Source organism: Nycticebus coucang, chromosome 21 (genome assembly GCF_027406575.1).
Source record: "Nycticebus coucang isolate mNycCou1 chromosome 21, mNycCou1.pri, whole genome shotgun sequence".
Lineage (NCBI taxonomy): Eukaryota > Metazoa > Chordata > Mammalia > Primates > Lorisidae > Nycticebus > Nycticebus coucang.
In genome coordinates this window covers 11,192,457-11,199,182 of record NC_069800.1, presented here as the reverse complement: position 1 = coordinate 11,199,182, position 6,726 = coordinate 11,192,457, and the positions used below count along the sequence as shown (strand labels likewise).

At 57.9% G+C, this 6,726-nt stretch overlaps 1 pseudogene; it reads right to left on the bottom strand.

Moving 5' to 3' along the window:
- Positions 1-3,256: 3,256 nt before the first annotated feature.
- LOC128573466 (serine/threonine-protein phosphatase 4 regulatory subunit 2-like) lies at positions 3,257-5,041 on the bottom strand (annotated as a pseudogene).
- Between the last annotated feature and the right edge of the window lie 1,685 nt (positions 5,042-6,726).

Below are 6,726 nucleotides of genomic sequence, written 5' to 3'. Positions count from 1 at the left end.
TACTGTGCTGCCCGGTCTCCTCCCTCCTCCTCACCACCTCCCTCCCCTATACTGTGCTGCCTGGTAACCTCCCTCCTCTTCACCACCTCCCTCCCCTGTCCTGTGCTGCCTGGTCTCCTCCCTCCTCTTCACCACCTCCCTCCCCTGTCCTGTGCTGCCTGGTCTCCTCCCTCCTCTTCACCACCTCCCTCCCCTGTCCTGTGCTGCCTGGTCTCCTCCCTCCTCCTCACCACCTCCCTCCCCTGTCCTGTGCTGCCTGGTAACCTCCCTCCTCTTCACCACCTCCCTCCCCTGTCCTGTGCTGCCTGGTCTCCTCCCTCCTCTTCACCACCTCCCTCCCCTGTCCTGTGCTGCCTGGTCTCCTCCCTCCTCTTCACCACCTCCCTCCCCTATACTGTGCTGCCTGGTAACCTCCCTCCTCTTCACCACCTCCCTCCCCTGTCCTGTGCTGCCTGGTCTCCTCCCTCCTCTTCACCACCTCCCTCCCCTGTCCTGTGCTGCCTGGTCTCCTCCCTCCTCTTCACCACCTCCCTCCCCTGTCCTGTGCTGCCTGGTAACCTCCCTCCTCTTCACCACCTCCCTCCCCTGTCCTGTGCTGCCTGGTAACCTCCCTCCTCTTCACCACCTCCCTCCCCTGTCCTGTGCTGCCTGGTCTCCTCCCTCCTCCTCACCACCTCCCTCTCCTATACTGTGCTGCCTGGTAACCTCCCTCCTCTTCACCACCTCCCTCCCCTGTCCTGTGCTGCCTGGTCTCCTCCCTCCTCTTCACCACCTCCCTCCCCTGTCCTGTGCTGCCTGGTCTCCTCCCTCCTCTTCACCACCTCCCTCCCCTATACGGTGCTGCCTGGTAACCTCCCTCCTCTTCACCACCTCCCTCTCCTGTCCTGTGCTGCCTGGTCTCCTCCCTCCTCCTCACCACCTCCCTCCCCTATACGGTGCTGCCTGGTAACCTCCCTCCTCTTCACCACCTCCCTCCCCTGTCCTGTGCTGCCTGGTCTCCTCCCTCCTCTTCACCACCTCCCTCCCCTGTCCTGTGCTGCCTGGTCTCCTCCCTCCTCCTCACCACCTCCCTCCCCCATACCGTACTGCCTGGTCTCCTCCCTCCTCTTCACCACCTCCCTCTCCTGTCCTGTGCTGCCTGGTCTCCTCCCTCCTCCTCACCACCTCCCTCCCCTATACGGTGCTGCCTGGTAACCTCCCTCCTCTTCACCACCTCCCTCCCCTGTTCTGTGCTGCCTGGTAACCTCCCTCCTCTTCACCACCTCCCTCCCCTGTCCTGTGCTGCCTGGTAACCTCCCTCCTCTTCACCACCTCCCTCCCCTATACTGTGCTGCCCGGTCTCCTCCCTCCTCCTCACCACCTCCCTCCCCTATACTGTGCTGCCCGGTCTCCTCCCTCCTCCTCACCACCTCCCTCCCCTATACTGTGCTGCCCGGTCTCCTCCCTCCTCTTCACCACCTCCCTCCCCCGTACCGTGCTGCCTGGTCTCCTCCCTCCTCTTCACCACCTCCCTCCCCCGTACTGTGCTGCCTGGTCTCCTCCCTCCTCTTCACCACCTCCCTCCCCCGTACTGTGCTGCCCGGTCTCCTCCCTCCTCTGCACCACCTCCCTCCCCCGTACCGTGCTGCCTGGTCTCCTCCCTCCTCCTCACCACCTCCCTCCCCTATACTGTGCTGCCCGGTCTCCTCCCTCCTCTTCACCACCTCCCTCCCCCGTACCGTGCTGCCTGGTCTCCTCCCTCCTCTTCACCACCTCCCTCCCCCGTACTGTGCTGCCCGGTCTCCTCCCTCCTCTTCACCACCTCCCTCCCCCGTACTGTGCTGCCCGGTCTCCTCCCTCCTCTGCACCACCTCCCTCCCCCGTACCGTGCTGCCTGGTCTCCTCCCTCCTCCTCACCACCTCCCTCTCCTGTCCTGTGCTGCCTGGTCTCCTCCCTCCTCTTCACCACCTCCCTCCCCCGTACCGTGCTGCCTGGTCTCCTCCCTCCTCTTCACCACCTCCCTCCCCCGTACTGTGCTGCCTGGTCTCCTCCCTCCTCTTCACCACCTCCCTCCCCCGTACGGTGCTGCCTGGTCTCCTCCCTCCTCCTCACCACCTCCCTCTCCTGTCCTGTGCTGCCTGGTCTCCTCCCTCCTCTTCACCACCTCCCTCCCCCGTACCGTGCTGCCTGGTCTCCTCCCTCCTCTTCACCACCTCCCTCCCCCGTACCGTGCTGCCTGGTCTCCTCCCGCCTCTTCACCACCTCCCTCCCCCGTACTGTGCTGCCCGGTCTCCTCCCTCCTCTGCACCACCTCCCTCCCCCGTACCGTGCTGCCTGGTCTCCTCCCTCCTCCTCACCACCTCCCTCCCCTATACTGTGCTGCCCGGTCTCCTCCCTCCTCTTCACCACCTCCCTCCCCCGTACGGTGCTGCCTGGTCTCCTCCCTCCTCCTCACCACCTCCCTCTCCTGTCCTGTGCTGCCTGGTCTCCTCCCTCCTCTTCACCACCTCCCTCCCCCGTACCGTGCTGCCTGGTCTCCTCCCTCCTCCTCACCACCTCCCTCTCCTGTCCTGTGCTGCCTGGTCTCCTCCCTCCTCTTCACCACCTCCCTCCCCCGTACTGTGCTGCCCGGTCTCCTCCCTCCTCCTCACCACCTCCCTCCCCTATACTGTGCTGCCCGGTCTCCTCCCTCCTCTTCACCACCTCCCTCCCCCGTACCGTGCTGCCTGGTCTCCTCCCTCCTCCTCACCACCTCCCTCCCCTATACTGTGCTGCCTGGTAACCTCCCTCCTCTTCACCACCTCCCTCCCCTGTTCTGTGCTGCCTGGTAACCTCCCTCCTCTTCACCACCTCCCTCCCCTGTCCTGTGCTGCCTGGTAACCTCCCTCCTCTTCACCACCTCCCTCCCCTATACTGTGCTGCCCGGTCTCCTCCCTCCTCCTCACCACCTCCCTCCCCTATACTGTGCTGCCCGGTCTCCTCCCTCCTCCTCACCACCTCCCTCCCCTATACTGTGCTGCCCGGTCTCCTCCCTCCTCCTCACCACCTCCCTCCCCTATACTGTGCTGCCCGGTCTCCTCCCTCCTCCTCACCACCTCCCTCCCCTATACTGTGCTGCCCGGTCTCCTCCCTCCTCTTCACCACCTCCCTCCCCCATACGGTGCTGCCTGGTCTCCTCCCTCCTCCTCACCACCTCCCTCCCCGTACCGTGCTGCCTGGTCTCCTCCACCTCTTCACCACCTCCCTCCCCCGTACCGTGCTGCCTGGTCTCCTCCTTCCTCTTCACCACCTCCCTCCCCTGTACTGTGCTGACTGGTCTTTGCCTTTGTCTTCAGGACCTCAGTGTCCTGTACAGTGCTGCCTGGTACAATGCTTTCTTTGTCTTTGTCCTGAGAGGTTGCTTTTGTTTCTTCTGCCCTAACTGAAGATCTTTCACCAGCAGTTGTCAGGCTATTTCTCTGACTGCACCTTCCTTTTTTTTTTTTTTTTTGAGACAGAATCTGAAGCCATCACCCTCGGTAGAGTGCCATGGTGTCACAGCTCACAGTAACCTGAAACTCTTGGGCTTAAGCGATATTCTTGCACAGCCTCCGGAGTAGCCGGGACTACAAGCACCTACTACAACTATTTTTTTTTTTTTGTAGTTGTCATTGTTGTTTTGCATGCCTGGGCTGGGTTCAAGCCCACCAGCCTTGGTGTATGTGCCCAGCACTCTACCCATGGAGCTACGGGTGCCGCCCTGACTACATCTTCTTTGTCAAACCTGAGTCTCTGAACCTCATGGATGTCAGCTCCACAGCATCTTCATCTGAGTGTTTATTTTTTACAGGGCTCATCTGATTCAGATGTCAAAGCCCCACTGTGATTTTTCTCATGTGGCTGTAAGTTTGATGCTTTGTTCAAGCTTTCGGGTAAACCATTTGTCATTATGGGGGTCAACAAAGAAACCTTTGGTTACTAAGTGGCCCGGGGGCTCCGGGCCTGTTTATGTTAGACCTCTAAGTATAGCTTGGTGAATTTCCAGGAAACATAACACCATTCATTCCATTTAAATTATTGGAATTGTTTTTCTCTGAAGAAGGATAAACACAGCTAATAACCATTGCATTCTTTTCTACTCCTCTGAGAAATAGGTCTGTTCTTATATATTTCTCCTTGGATCTGTTAGCAATCTACACAGTAGTGTAGTAAAAGGGGTGCTATTAGATCTGGTGACAATTTTCAGTGTTCTTTCCTTCATTATGTCAAAGGGGAATATATTCAACAATAGGAGCTAAAGTTATGAAATCATCCATCACTTGCGCCAGTTTGAAAATAAAGTTAGCCTTTAAGTTGGGACCACAGAATCGTCGTCTCTCCAGTCTTGGCCACATGGCGAAGAAGCTGACCCAGCATGTGACAGACTTCCTTTCCCCTCTCCCTGTCCTTGGCTTCCCAAGTCCCTTGCAGCCTGCCCTCCCTCCCTGATTCCTGTTCTTTGAAGTTCACTGGTTTTGAGTTCCTCCAGGTCTTTCCTGTAAAGGAGATAACTCCTCTGGATTATATTATGGTTCAGTGAGATTCTGGAAGTCTTGTACGTATGGAGCAAAACATGCAGGATGCTTTCCTAGGCCTCTTCTCAGCAAAAAGCCCCTGGGATTAGCCAGTAAGGACCCCCACCCAAGAAGAAGAGGCACCCCACCTGCCAGGAGGTTTTTTGTTACCAGGTAGCTTCTCTACCTGTACCAACATGAGGCAGCTGTTGATCCTCCCCCAGTAAGGACCCCCACCCAAGAAGAAGAGGCACCCCACCTGCCAGGAGGTTTTTTGTTACCAGGTAGCTTCTCTACTTGTACCAACATGAGGCAGCTGTTGATCCTCCCCCAGTAAGGACCCCCACCCAAGAAGAAGAGGCACCCCACCTGCCAGGAGGTTTTTTGTTACCAGGTAGCTTCTCCACCTGTACCAACATGAGGCAGCTGTTGATCCTCCCCCAGTAAGGACCCCCACCCAAGAAGAAGAGGCACCTCACCTGCCAGGAGGTTTTTTGTTACCAGGTAGCTTCTCCACCTGTACCAACATGAGGCAGCTGTTGATCCTCCCCCAGTAAGGACCCCCACCCAAGAAGAAGAGGCACCCCACCTGCCAGGAGGTTTTTTGTTACCAGGTAGCTTCTCCACCTGTACCAACATGAGGCAGCTGTTGATCCTTCCCCAGTAAGGACCCCCACCCAAGAAGAAGAGGCACCCCACCTGCCAGGAGGTTTTTTGTTACCAGGTAGCTTCTCCACCTGTACCAACATGAGGCAGCTGTTGATCCTCCCGGCTTCTGCCTGGGCCTGAGCGAGTGTTGCCGGGAACTCAGAGAAGGATGGAAGTGGGGAAAAGAGAAGGCCCCATGTCAGTTTCTTCCACCCGGTATGAAAGGAGACACACTGGGGGCTGGGAAGGGTGGGCCAGTGACACATGAATGATCTTAAGTGAAAAAGAGGTCACCCGGTTCCAGAAAGTCCTTGGCAAGAGGCAGAGCAGCTTGCTCAGCCCTACTGCAGGCTGTTGCTTAGTGAAGGAAATCGTCTGTCCCTGATGCTGGATAATGAATGCCAACGTGAGAACAAGCAGCAGCCTGCAATCTGGACCTCTCTGGAAACTCACGGCTGTATTCAAGCCCCCCGCTTGACCCCTGTCTTCTGAGTGGGGAGAGGGAGATGCTTGCCACTAACTTTTATTGCACCTTCAGCACATTTCTCCACCATGGAACTTGTTCCTAGCCTACAGATAGTTAGTTGTGACTTACAAAAATATGCTGGAATGTTCTTTGGTCAACGTCCAGGGAGCTTTGGATGGGAGGAACAGATGGTGTCCCAGGAGCAAAGTGCCTGGAATCCCCCCATGGATGGTGAGGCTGTGTTTGAGTCCAGCACTCCAAACTCTGCTTCTACCTGGATGATGACTGTCCCCCAGGAAGCCGCTTCACTAGGGGCAGCACAGGGCAACCTCCCAGAGGTGGCAGCCTCATTCCTTGCTCCTTGCTGTGGTTTAACATTCCCTTAAGTCCCTAGGACTGCCTTCAATGCTGAGTACGTTGGGGAGCAGCAGACTGTTTTCTGAACCTCAAACAAATGATTTAACCCTTTGGAAAAAAGGAAACAAAACTAATAGGAGCAGCCTGGTCCTGTGAAAACACCACATCTTTCCTGAGGACACAGTCAGGAGGGGCTCCATCCTGTGTACGGCTGGAAGATTCGCAGGCTCCACAGCAAATTTGGTGAGGGTCTTTCTAGTTTGCTCCAGCTAAGAGCACTCAGGGAAGTTGGGAACTGTGGGCCGGGGACACACACCTACATGCAGCCCCGACCTCCACAGGCAGCTGCTGGGGCCTGCTTTGCCCACCGCCCTCCCTCGGCCCTCACACGGCAGCCTGGGCTCCGGCCCCTCTGCCATCACTGGCTTCTTGTGCCCATCGTGTCCCCTGACTCCAGGCATGCCTGGAGCCTCACCCCTGAGCTGGGCACGAGTGTGCACCCAGCGTGCTCAGAGACCTTCCTCAGGTGCCTGGCGGCTGCTCTGGCTCACTGGGCAGACGGACCTGACCCTCACTGTCCCACTAACCTGGCCACCCTGCAGTCACCCACACCTCAGTGAACAGCAGCTCCATCAGCACAGGAGCTGGGGGGATCTGGAATCTTCTCCTTCTCTGGTGTCACACACCAGATGCCTTCAGCCACGTCCAGCCACATCCACCTCCTCACCTGCCTGGGTCCCTAC